Source organism: Castor canadensis, chromosome 16, assembly GCF_047511655.1.
Source record: "Castor canadensis chromosome 16, mCasCan1.hap1v2, whole genome shotgun sequence".
Classification (NCBI taxonomy): Eukaryota; Metazoa; Chordata; class Mammalia; order Rodentia; family Castoridae; genus Castor; species Castor canadensis.
Window position 1 is genome coordinate 57,049,456 of NC_133401.1, and position 13,730 is coordinate 57,063,185.

A 13,730-nucleotide genomic window follows, 5' to 3' on the forward strand; every position below is an offset into this window, starting at 1 on the left:
TCCCCAGTTCCTAAATCCCTATCCCTCTGATGTCAGCTTGCCTCATGCCCCAAGCAGGGTCTGGACCCCTTGGATGACCCTCTAATTCCCTCTCACTCCTCTACACGTTCGGCTTTCATGGCACCTCCTGGATTTCATCTTGATTACCCTCTGTCTCCTCCCAAAGGACAAGTCCAAGGTAGGGTGTGGTCGGGTTCATTCACTGATAAGTGAGCATGGTGCCTTGGGAGAGGATGAATAAACATATGGACAATGCCCATTGCCCAAAGGCCTAGTGGAATGGGGGGTTTCCTGAGGTCCCTGTTTGGTCCCATTAGGAAATGTCTTCCCAAATCTGCTGGGTGTACCAGAATCTCCTGGGGCTGCCAGTGAAAATGTATGTTTCCAGCTCCACTGCCAGAGGTCCTGGGGCTAGAAAGATGCATTTTGGCAAACATTTTGATGAGATGCATTTTGGAAAGAAATTCCCACACAAAAGAAAAATAGTGAACCCTGGAGGGTAAGGCCAGAACTTTCTCTGTGCCCCACCTCTGCCATAGTGCACTGCGTAGCAGAGGCTCCCTGGCACAGGAATGTCAAATGGACTGCAATTGAATTGAGTTTCCTGAACTGACCACAGCTGGAGAGGTGAGTGGAAAGAACAGGACCAGAAGTGACTTGGACATAGCTCCAGCTCTGCCCTGTAAGGAGCTGCAAGACTCCTGACAAATTGTTTCACCTTTCTAAGTCTCAGTTTCCATATCACAAATAATTGTTGATAGGAGTAACAGATTTTTTTTTTTACAGGGCCTCAGAATCATATATGGTTCGTTATTTTTGTACTTACCACCATTGTCACCATCATTTTCAGGCAGTTTTGAACAGAATAAAGAATGGCTTTGAATGCCAGAATGAAGGATGTAAATGTAGATTTAATGTTACACATTTGTTTATTCATTCATCTACTCAACTAATGTTTACTATGTTTCTACTGTGTTCCAGGCCCAGTGTTGGGCACTAGGAAGACAGATACTGGCCCTCCTCAGAGAAACATCCCACCCAGGCTAAGGTCACAGTGCTCACAGGACCAGGTACCTCATGGCAGTGAGGGTTCAAAGCTGGGTGGGCCTGCAGCAAACCAGAGGTCACGGTCCTCATGTCCCATGCTGAGGAAGAGGCCAAGGCAGGTGGAGCTTCCAGTTTTACAAAGGAAGATGGCAATTTGTATGTGGCCTTCCCAATTTTTAAATACTAGTTTTCTACCCAAAAAAATTAGCTTAAACTAAGCACTTGAGTGAGAATTATGCAGGCCTGAGAGGAGTACAAGTACCCAGCAGTGGCCTGGCCCAGGCTTCTGGGTATCATCCCTCCCTGGACAAAGGTCCACTGGGACAATTCAGCCCATTCACCAGGAAGAACACTGAGTTCAAGGAGAGACCACAGCTCAAAGCAAAGGGTGTCTCAGAAGGTAAGAGCTTGAAAGGCCCTCCCAGGGAGGAAGAGACACAGGTCCCAGAGTGCCAACTGGGATCACCCATCCCCAGGATGGGTCCAGTGCTCTTTTCACTCTCCCAGAAGACCTCATGTGTCTTTGGCTTGCTGTTGTTCTCTGCTTACCTGCTAGGGGTACTGGGGTTAGCCCAGCCTGGGAGGATGGCACTCAGAAGAGCAGGTGTTCTACTATGGGGTGGGAGCGGGGGACGATTATAACTAGAAAGCTGTTGCAGACCAGAAACCCACTGGAGGACCCAATTGGAATCTGATCTGATTTTGTGTCCCTGTTTCTGCCGCTCCTTAGACACACACACACAATGCAGCTCGGAGCTGGACACGTGGGAAATGAGGGAATAATATATGCGTGTTCTGTCTGACCCACTCACAGGGTGCTCGGCGTGCTTGGCAGGTGGAGCTCGGGGTCTCCCCTGGCCCCCGCATATCCACTTCGGGGAAAGTGCGGGAGGGACCTCCGAGCCTGGTGTGTTTGGACCGGCAAGTCAGGATCATCTTGGCCTCGGTTACAGTCAGGCTGGTGGCTCCCAGCGCGCTAATGAATCCCTCCAGGTGGGGGCGATAAACACTGGCCCACGCCAGAAGAGTTCAGGATCCTGGATCCTTCACCTGCTTCCTGCGGCCCAGGAGTTGGTGCGGGGCGAACCCAGTGAACGCCCTGCCCAGATTCGGAGTCTCGCATTCTAGGAAGGCGATGCTTTGAGCAGCTGGTGTGGTGGAAGGGGAGTGGACAGTGCCGGAATGTCGAGGAAGGGGTGCATTTTGACAGTACTCATCAGTGTTTGTCTCCCCCCAGCGGGCATCAAGCGAGCATTAAAATCTTTTATTATTTAGTTTGTTTGTAGGAACCATTGTGGAAATTTCACAGATGCCTACGATGTACTCTAAACAAGCTCACATCTCCATTATATTCCCTTAGTCCTCCTCCCTCCTTTCCCCTTTTCAAACAGTATTTGATGGGTTTCATCATGCCATCTTCATACATATACTTGTACTTCTACCCTCTTCACCTCCCAGTACCCTCTCTTATCCCCTCCCCCTCCCTCTGCTTCCACTCCTCCCCCCATTCTCCCCCTTCTACACTCATTTCACATTCTATTATTATTATTATTGTCACTTTAGGCCTAGACTCCACATATGAGTGAAAACATGCAATTTTTGACTTTTTGAGCTTGGCTTATTTTGCTCAAAATGATGCTCTTCAGGTCCATACATTTTCCTGCAAATGAAATAATTTTGTTTTTCCTTATGGTGAACTAATACTCTACTGTGTATATGTACCACATTTTCTTTATTCATTTATTACTTGTTGGGCACCTAGGCTGGTTCTACAGCGTGGCTATTGTACACAGTGCTGCAATGAACATGGGCATGCAGGGGTCTCTCTTGTTTGTTGACTTACACTCCTTTGGATATATGCCCAAGAGTGTATAGCAGGGTCATAAGGTAGGTCTAGCTTTAGCTTTCTGATGACCCTCCATGTGACGATTTCCACGGAGGTTGCACTTGATTACATTCTCACCAACAGTGTATGAGGGAAATTAGAAATTAATAAAAGTAGTTTTAGCATAAATCTAATTTATACATTTAGAAAAAAATATAGTAGCTAGGCACCGATGGCTCATGCCCGTAATCCTAGCTATTTGAGAGGCTGAGATTGGGAGGATTATGGTTTGAAGTCAGTCTGGGAAATCCTTCAAGAGACCCTGTCTCCAAAATAACTAGAGCAAAATGGACCGGAAGCATGGCACAAGTGTTAGAGTACCTGGTTTGCAAAGTACAAAGCACTGAGTTCAAACCCCAGTCCCACCAAAAAAAAAAAAAAAAACCAGAAAAATTATAGTATTCAGTATAGTTAAGTGAAATGTTAGCTACAATGTATGGTATGATTACATTTCTTAAAATAATGTGTGTATGTGAAAAAGGCTAAAAGGACTTAGGCAAAATTTTACCAGTAGTTATTTCTGAGTATATTGTAAAGGGACCTATATTATGAATCATATATATCAATGAGATAAGGTCCACATTATCATTTTTAATAGCTTATGATGGTCTATTGTGTAGACATACCAAAATTTATTTAACCAATCTCTCTCTCTCTCTCTCTCTTACTCTCCTGACATTACTGAGGTTTGAACTCAGGGTTGCACACCTCCAGCCCTTTTTGCTTTTGGTTGTTTTTCAGATAGGATCTCTGAGACTGGACTCAGACCTCATTCCTCCTACCTATGCCTTCCTTCCACATAGCTGAGATACCACAAGTGAATTGTTTTGTTGGGATGACATCTTGCAACTTTTTGCCATCCTCCCAATCTCTACCTCCTGAGTTGCTGGGATCACAGGCATGAGCCACCAGGCCCAGCCTGCCAATCCCTTATTGGTCAGCATCTAATCAGCTTCCTTCTACAAATATTACTGTGATAGATAAACACCTTTCATTACATAGGATAATCTACATGAGCAACTTCAAGGTTAAAGGGTGTTATTGCCAAGTTGCTGTCCTGACAGGTTTGACTCATTCCCATGGCAGCATAGAGTATTTTCCCATTTACCTCCAACAATGGAAACTGTTCTTAATTTCCTTTAGTTCCATAGGTATAAAAATCTGCCTCATTTTCATATGTGTTTCTTTCATGACTTAAGTGATGAAGTTTGAAGACAGGTTTTCTTTATGCCTTGCTCTTCCCTAGTATGTCTTCCCAATGAAACCAGAATCTTTTTGTGAGATCAGGGCCTGCCACGCTGGCTAGGGTTCTTGATTCTTTGTCTCATGAATGAGATGACTGTAATTAAAGGCCAACAGAGGTGAGAGTGTAGACAAGTTTATTAAGAGAAAGGACAAAGCAGAGAGGGGTCCTGAGCAGGGCACCTGTGAATTTTGGGTCTGGGGGTTTTTAACCTGTTTGCTGTTGGAAGTGGGAATAGCCCATTTTCTATGATAATTAAATGAGCAGCATTCTGGTTGGCCATGCTCACAGCCTTCTCATCAGACCATGGTCTCACCAGTTCTCATTTAGGCCCTTCCCACCTTCCTTCTTTCCCACCTACTTGAGTAAGGAGGGAGGGGGAATTTGCCAGGTAAATAGGTGTTAGGGGAATGGTGTCATCTCGCCCATTTGTTGGCATTTCAGGTTATAATGCAAGTTTCCTGGAGACCCTTGATCTTGACTCTACCTGCCTGATTTCAGCTAACTATGTAGTCTAATCTCTCACCAAGACAATATTCCAATATTCTCTAGATTATAGAGCTGGAGTATATCAAGAGATAAAGTGCCTGCCTAGTAAGCCTAGCAAGTGTGAGACCCTGTGTTCAAACCCCAGTACCGCCAAAAAAAAAAAAAAAAGACAATATTTTCTTGATTATATATAGTAAGTCTTTGTACTTTAGACTGTCTTTATTATTTGGTAGGACAAATGTTCCTTCTGGTCTTCCAGTTTCATAAAATTCTTGACTATTCTTTACTCTTCTATATGATTCTAGAAGTGCATTAAATTCTGCAAAAGACCTTGGTGATGTTGTGATTGGATTTCTTTGCATTTATAGATTAAACTAGGAATAACTGACATCTTTCACCCAGGATTGTGATATATCTCACCATAATTCAAATGATTTTAAAACAATTTTTAAATCCTGGGACTAGAGGTGTAGCTCAGTGGTAGTGTGCTTTGTCTGGCATGCACAACACCCTAGGATTTTTTGCCAAAAAAAAAAAAAAAAATCAGTAAAGTTTTATGATTGCCTTCATAAAGGTCTTGCATGTTTTTGGTTATACTATTTGTAGATGTATAATTTTGTTTTGAAATTTTGATGTAGATATTTTGTTTTGCTTTGCTTTTGCAAATTTATTTTTTCCTCTGATACATATTTATGATTATTATTATTGGAGGTCAACAAGGCTATTGATTTTTTCATGTTGATTTCATATCTTACCACTTACATAATTCCCTAATTTCTGGGGTTTTTTTGGCAGTAATGGGGATTGAACTCAAGGTCTCAGTGACTTGAGCCACACCGCAAGTCCTTTTGCTTTCAGTTTATTTTTCAGATAGGGTCTTTTATGCCAGGGCTGGCCTGGGCTGAAATCCTGCTGCCTCCACCTCCTGAGTAGCTGGGAAAGTAGACATGCACCACTATCTCTGCCTCCCAAGTAACTGGGATTACAACTGTGCACCCCTCAATTGGTTTTAAAGGTTTGTATCATTGAGTCTCTTGGGTTTTTTTTTTTTTTTTTTGGTATGGCATTTGAACTCAGGGCCTACACCTTGAGCCACTTTGCCAGCCCTTTTTGGTGATGGGCTTTTTCGAAATAAGGTCTCTTGGACTATTTGCCCAGGCTGCCTTGGACTGTTTGCCCAGGCTGCCTTGGACTGTTTGCCCAGGCTGCCTTGGAACTGTGACCTTCCACGTCCCAACGGAGGCTCCAAATACAAGCTGTGCGATCTGGAACACATTGCTTGAACTTTTGGTCCTGAACTCCTATCTTATGCAAACAAGATTGTCCTGAGATTTTGTTTGTGGGTTCATTGGGAATGGATACTATTGGGATACTGTAGGTACTGGACACAGGCGGCCATTTCGTCCCAGTGATGTGGCTAGCTAAGGGTCTCCTGGGGGCTGGGGATGCAGAAGGAAGTACCCACGGGGGTGGCAGGTAAACAACGGGGTATGCAGTCAAGAAGCCCGCATGAGCAAGTGCATCCCTTCCAGCGGAGGGAGCCTGGACGCGAGGCTGAGAATAGGGTAAGGCAGCCCTGCAGCCACAGGAAGACAGAAGAGAGTTTGCTCTAGGGTGGAGCTGCCTTCCAATGCGGCTCATGTTCATTCTGACTCCCACCTGCTGCAGGGTCTCCTCTAGCCCAGTAAGGAGCATCAGCAACCCTACTGCGTTGCGTTCACTCCTGGTGGGGGAGATTAGCCACGTGACTGCAGGCCTTTCCCTCTTCCCCGCCCTTTAAATCGCGCCCCAGTCTAGAGGAGCCCATCTTCTAACCCTGGGCTGCCTCATGCCACCCGAGCGACCCAGTAAGCTCGCCCACACTGCACTCACGCCCCTCACCTGTGCTTGGGGACTCGCTCCCAGTCCGCCCTTCCAGGTGAAGAGGAACACTGAATGACTCATCCTCAATGGCATCCTTGGAGTACCTCCCTGGAGTACCTCTGGATCGTTTCCCCACAACCACACTAAGGGGCTGAGCAGATTGCTTAACCCCTCCCGATTTATTTATTAAGCGCTAAAATGGGAAATGCAACCTTCTTCCTACCGCCTGAAGTTGGGAGCATCATTTTAGCTCATGGGTGTCGGAGGACTTGTACCTGCAAAGTTTAATCTCCTTTCCACCCCTGAAACCTTACACCCGTCGCCAAGCACGTTGGAGATAAGCTGGCCATGAGACTCTTCATTCGCGAACTCCTTCATCCAGTCGACCTCTGTTTTCTGGGGTGCTCGGCACCACGTGGGCGGGGTCTGCTGAGGCCGGAATGCCTCTCTGGGATCCTCCCATGGTGTTCTGGTATAAGAACTGGGATTCCAACCCCCGCCCTTTCCTTGTTAGGGAAGTAACCTTAGGTAACTTTAACGTCTGAATCTCAAGTTCCTCACCCATGAAATGGGCATCTCATTTGTCTCCTAAGTGAAAGTATGTGTGTAAATACCAATAATTACTATCATTACAGCATTCGTTTGTGTCAAGGCCAGTGTTAAACGCTTTACATGCATTATCGTGTTTTAATTCTCACAAATTTAGGGGGCAGGTTATGTTATTACCCACATTCCTTTGTGTTTTTGTTGTTTGTTTTGTTGTTGGGGGGGTTATTTTGCTTTTTGGGGTTTTGAGACAGGGTCTCCCTATGTAGCCCAGGCTGGCCTGAAACTTGAGATCCTCCTGCTTCAGCCGCTTGAGTGTTGGGATTACAGGCGTGAGCCACCACAACCAGCTATTATCCACATTCTAGAGATAAGAAAATTGAGAAGATACAGGCTGTGTGTTCCTGATACTTTTCACACCTTCAATAATTGTAACATAAAAGAATAATGGCCGGGGGGAGGGGGAGTGCCCCAAATAATGTATACACATGTAAGTAAATGTAAAAACAATAAAATAAAAAATTTTTTAAAAGAATGGCCAGCCTTGCAATGTGTGCTTTCTCATTGTGACCACTAGGTGGCAACAAAGACAGAGGAGTCAGATCCAGTCAGCCTTTAAGCAGCTAAATATAACTAAAAATTTATTCCTGAAAATAAATTTGGTTTTGTTGAGCTGAAAATTTGTTCGTTTTTACTGTTACATATTTAATATTGATTTATTAGTATATTATTTGTTAATATATTTATTTATATTTGTATACTATATGTTTTAAATTTTTTTATTATATGTTAATATTTATCATTTTTATGAAAATTTATTCTTGCATTTTTCCCTAAGTATTTATGACATGAATCTTATGTACCAAGTGATTTACAATATTAATTATATTAATTCTCATCAACAACCCTATGAAATTTGTTTATTGGGGGAGGTGTGGCTCAAATGGTAGAGCACCTGCCTAGCAAGTGCAAGAACCTAAGTTCAAACCCCAGTACTGCCAAAAAAAATAAAAGGCATGAGTGAAGTTAAATATTTCATTCTCTCCCACAGTGTGGGAGGGAGCATGTCCCCACAGCATTGTTATCACAGCAGGTTTTGACAGCTAAGTATAAAAGCATTTTACTAGATGTGTTAAAAATAGACTGAGCTCCTTCTAGGGAAAGGAGCTTCCCTCTTCCCTTGCAGGTGAGTAGTCAAGATCAAGAGTATCTCTGGGGGAGAAATTAGAGAAGAATATATCCAAGGTTTCTTTTGAGACAGACTCAATGAATGTCCACTGGCTGTCTGTGCCTGGGCTACACACACTGAAAAGCTACCACTGTAAGGGGTTTTAGTGTGCAAGTTCCACTGCTGCAGCAGGACTAGGAGCCCCAAACTTACAATTTTGCTTTCAGTACATGACAAGTGTTCATGGTACATTCATTCTGTGGGACAGTGTGGATGGGGAAAGGGTGACTAGCTGCAGGAGCAAGAGGTAGAGTTGGGAAATACTGTAGCGGAAGAGAGCTGAATGGGACACATGGAATTTCCAGGCTACACCCTATGATATGAGGTGTAAGACTGGAGAGCTTCTTACATCTGAGTAGGTTTCCAGATGGTGAAGCTATCCCGAGAAAGAGAGACCTGTGTTGGGTCCCCTTCACCCACCTGACACCATGCCACACCTGAGCTCACTCACTGTTCACTGCACAATGTCAGGTAGGAGCTATTCAAGTAAGGAAAGTGAGGCTCAGAAAGGAAGAAGGACCTATTGCTATAAAACCAGTGGTGGGCAGAGCAGTGTGGGGAGAAGGCAGGGGCAACCAAGCTAATTGGGCTGGAGGAGGCTCACAGACCTACAGGGGTGGGAGACGGTAGAAATACCCCAGGAGGAGCCTGAAGGAGTCCCATGGAGCCCCAGCAGTGGAGCTGGCCAGGGTCTACCAGAGAGGGCATCCTAAGTGTTGTCATTTCACCTTATCTTCTTCTGGGGTAGCCAGTCCTGCCCATGGCACATGTTATCTTCCTGCTGGGGACATAGCCACAGATTCTCAGCAACTCAGGCCCTCTATGGCAGGCGGCTTTTGACCTTTGGACATGTAAACAAGCCTTGGCCCAGCCTGGGGTGGCCCTGCCCATCCTTGGGTCCTGCATACCCTGGTGCTCAGGGTTGGGAGGTACAAGCTTGTCTCTGCTATCCACCTGGGGTTAGACATGAAGGCCCAGGATATCTCTTGTCCATTCTGCTGTCGGGCTGTACACTAGTGATCGTTAGGGACCATTTCTGTGCCCAGCTTCCTTCCTAAAAGAGGACTAGCTGAAACCAGTAAATCCCAGAGGAACCTGAGGACCAGAGAGAGACTGACATGTGCCCAAGCCACAGAGCAGTAGAACCACACCAACAAACACAGACCACACAGGTCACACCTTCTCTGAGGCCTCTCTGTCCAGTGGAGAGAGACCTGCAACAGCCCCGACTCCCTGCTGCAGACCCTAGTCCCTGATCCTCAAAGCCTCCTACACACTGTCTGCAGCAACTCTTATCTCTGGGGCCCTGGAGCCTGCTGGCTCCTAGGACAGGTCCCACCCTCCCTTGGGGTACCAGATGGATGGGCTGCACAGGCTGCCATGGCCTGATACGGGCCAGCTGGCTGGGGGCCTTTATCAGCTGGGCTCGAGGCTCCTGGCAGGCACCCAGCCCTGCAGGGGGAGGGGTCTCCCAGGTCCTGGGTAGAGATGATACAGCTCAGAGTCTGGACTTTTGTACCTACATATGTGCATTTGTAAGTACAATCTGTATGGCTTTCTGATGACAAAGGTAACTGAGACATGTTACAATCAATTGGAAACCCAAAGCCTATGGTACGGAAAGTGAAAGTGCCAGTGAGTCCACCCTCCAGATAGAAAGCCATAGACAGACGTTGTCAAACAACGGATTGGACCACACACCACAGCACTGTGTGGTGGCTCACAGCATTGTTCCGGTCCCAACCACGTGGCTTCTCAGCTGCTCACCAGACTCATTGCTTAATCCCTGATTCTCAGTTTTCTCAGCTATAAAACCTCACATGAATATTCTTAAGATTTAAACAAAATAATGTGTGTGAGGCTTAGAGGGCCAGGACCCACCCACAGCAAGCTCCCAATACACTTCAGCATTATCAGTGTTATTCCACAACTTGGCTTTAGTTTTTAACAGCTTAATGTGTTAAAAAAATAAAATTAGCCCCCCCACAAAAAAAGGAAAAGCTCAGACAACCTAAACCTGGTTCTTTTCCATATTCCCAGTGGCTCCTCAGTACCCCCTCGCCGTCAGCCCTCTGCTCCACACCCAGCCTCTGTCAGCCGCTGAAGTACATCCTGTCCCAGTGGTGTTCGGTGAACCACAAGTGGAATCACACAGAGATTCAGGGAAGGCTGCTCCTAGCAAGCATAGTGTTTCTGAGGGTCACACACACTGTTATGTGACCAGGCATTCATTCATTCATTCATTGCTTTCCATTGCTGAGGACGCACCACAGTTCATGTGCCTTCACCTGGTTTTTTTGTTGTTGCTGTTGTTTTGTTTGGTTTTTATTGTTGTGCTGGGTGGGGGTACATTGTGGCATTTACAAACATTCTTAAAATATGTAAAATATACCATACTTGAATTCACACTCTCCATCATTCTCCATTTTTCCTTCCCTCCCCTCATTCTCCCTTCACCTGCTGATGGACATTTATGGCTATTTGGTTGGAGAAATGTCAAATGCTGAAAGACTCCCTTCTTCTAGTTGGGAACCCAGAGGCCCAGAGAAGGTAAGCAATGTGTTTAGGATCATGCAATGACCCAAGCAGAGGCCAGAAGCCAGCTCTGTCTTCCCCCACCCTCCCGGAGGCTTTGTGCCAGCGGGTGGGCCCTATAAGGAGGGCCACAGTGTGTCCCCTCACTGCGCTCCAGACTTTGATGATGGTAGTGGTGGCCATAATAAGTATTTGCACTCCACTGGGCGGTGTTACAAGTGCTTCACACAGGTCTAATCACTTAAGTCCATACAACACCCTAACGATGGAAGTAAAGTCACTCTTCCTATCTTACCAATAAAGAAATGAAGGCACAGAGAAGTTAAGCATCTTACCTGAAGTCACACAGCCAAGAAGCAGCAGAGCTGAGCCTTGTACCAGTCAGTAGGGCTCCAGTGCTGCCACCCTCAAAAGCAGATGGTCAAGTAGGAAAAATGATGTGACAGGATGAACCTGCGCCAGATGCTGGTTTATGGCCATATCAGCACAATCTTACAGGTTAGCATCTCCTGAAAAAGAAGAGGTGGGATATGAAACCACTGAAGGATGCAAAGAGGAAGAGACCAGAGTGAGCCATGGAGTCCTGAGAGGCTTCCTGGAGGAGGTGGAAGTTGATCAAGATTTGGGTAGCAGCTGAGGTGGCTCATGCCTGTAATCTTAGTTACTTAGGAGGTTGAGATCAGGAGGGTCACAATTCAAGACCAGCCCCAACAAATAGTTCGTGTGAAGCCCTGAGTTCAAACCCAAGTCCCATTACAAAAAAAAAGACAAAAAAAGGAGGGAAATGGGTTGTTCAAAGTGCTCTCCAGCATGACCTTCAGCCACCCTGCCATACCGTTCCTGGGTCTGGCAAATAACACACATCCCCAACTTGAATGCTCCCATGCTGGAAAGAAAAGGCAAGATTTGAAATCTAGAAAGAAAGAAGAGAAGGCCAAAGGTGACACCTGCCTGCTTCCCTTCCCTCTTGCTATACAGATCTACCCCCCTCTCCTGCCCGTCTCCAGTCCTTTTTGCTCTGGTTGTTTTGGAGATGGGGTCTTGAGAACTATTTGCCTGGTGCCTGGCTCCATTCCCTTTTTGAGCCTCAGTTGCCCAGTCTATGAGATGGGGTAGTAAAGATACCTAGGAGCTAAGATTCTTCCAAGGATTTGATGAGATAAGGAACAGAAATGTAAAGATGGATTTACAGATTATCTCATGAAACTTAAACTTCAGGGCCCCTCACTTGCCCGGTCTCTTCCAAGTCCCTGGGAGGGGAACTCACAATGTGTTCACAGGGAGATCAAAGGGTGTACAGTTAAGGACAGGCATCAGACAAAATGTTACAGAGGTGTGTCAGATAGTTAATGAATAAAATTATAATTTTATTTCTCTGGATTTGGTGATGTTTATGGAATTGGTAAATTATTTGCTGTGCTGATTTTTGCATGCTAAGTAAACATTCACATTTGCAACTAACTTTGCATTTATAATTTTGCTTTTTGCATTCTTTTTCCTAAAGAAGGTTCCTAAGATTGTGCAAGCCTTAGGCTTTACCAAACTTGCCCCTGTGGCATCAACTGGCATTTGCTGTCCTCATTTGCCCAACAGTGAGCTAAGGGGTGGTGCTAGCAGCCTGTCAAAGCCAGCCATCTCCTTCTACCTTCAGTCTCCCAGGCTGAGCTCCATGAGGGCAGGGACCTCTCCTTCTTGTCCCTCACTGGACATTCATCATAACATCTGGAGCACAACAGGCCTTCAGGTGTAAATGAATGAACACAGATGGACCAACGAAGGAAGTTGCTGCGTGGTTGCCAGGAGACAAGAGTTAAGGACCAGGCCTCAACTCCTCAATGACCTGAGCTTTCCCAGAGGCTCCTGGGTGGAGACACCCTAGACCAATGCCCCAGGGAAGACAAGATGAGATAGCCTTGGACTTGGCTGATGTATAGGAGAGCATGTTCTACCTCCATTGCTAACCACAAAAGCAACTCTTGGAGAAGACTATTCTGATAAGGGTTACCCCTCCTGACCACATGCCACTGGAACCTGAGCAAGTATGCCCTCTGACCTGTGACCTTGAACTGAACCTCAGCTTTGGGCAGGCACCCATAGTTAAACTTAGGACCCCTCATTTTCCTTATGTAGGGAGCAAATCACTCCAGAATTGAATTGGAACCAATATGGGTTACTTAACCAATGTGGCCATCACATTCCAGGAGGGGTGTAACACTCAAGTTGCCTCATCTTTCCGAACCTCAGCTTCCACATCTGTGAAATGGGACCATAAGAGCATCTAGCTGGCCTAGATGATCCTCATGATCATGATCCTCATGATCTGTGCCTCCTGAGCAACTGGGATAACAGGCATGAGCCACCATACCCAGTTCCTCCCTTTTTTTTTTTTTGGTACTGGGGCTTGAACTTAGGGCCTCACGCTTGCTAGACAGGTACTCTACCACTTGAGCCATTCTATCAGTCCTGTCTTGTTTTGGGTATTCTCAAGATAGGGTCTCAAAAACTATTAGTTTGGGGCTGGCTTTGAACCATGATTCTCCTGATCTCTGCCTCCTGAGTAGCTAGGATTACAGATGTGAGCCACCAGCATCCAGCTCTCTCTATTTTCATATTAAAATGTTCCTTCTTTTTATGAAATCCTTATTAGAATATCTGATGATTGATTTAAAAAAAAATTCATTCTGGGCAAAAGTAAAAATGGACATCTGGCCAGCACCAGAGGCTCACATGTATAATCCTAGTTACTTGAGAGGCTAAAATTGGGAAGATTAAGGTTCCAGGCCAGCCTGGGCAAAAATGTTTACAAGATCTCATCACAAGGGCTGGTGGAGTGGCTAGTGTCTGCCTAGAAAGCATGAGCCACTGAGTTCAAACCCCAGTACCACCAAAAAAAA

The 13,730-nt window shown here is 45.7% G+C and overlaps 1 long non-coding RNA gene across 8 annotated transcripts in view; it reads right to left on the reverse strand.

Annotated features, from left to right (window-relative positions):
* The window catches only part of LOC109690284 (uncharacterized), a 92,255-nt gene that overhangs the window by 69,512 nt on the left and 9,013 nt on the right, over positions 1-13,730 (reverse strand). For all 8 annotated transcript variants that reach the window (XR_012442460.1, XR_012442458.1, XR_012442459.1 and 5 more), the window contains one exon: positions 11,172-11,345. This is a non-coding gene — a long non-coding RNA (uncharacterized lncRNA). The remainder of the gene's footprint in view (positions 1-11,171; positions 11,346-13,730) is intronic.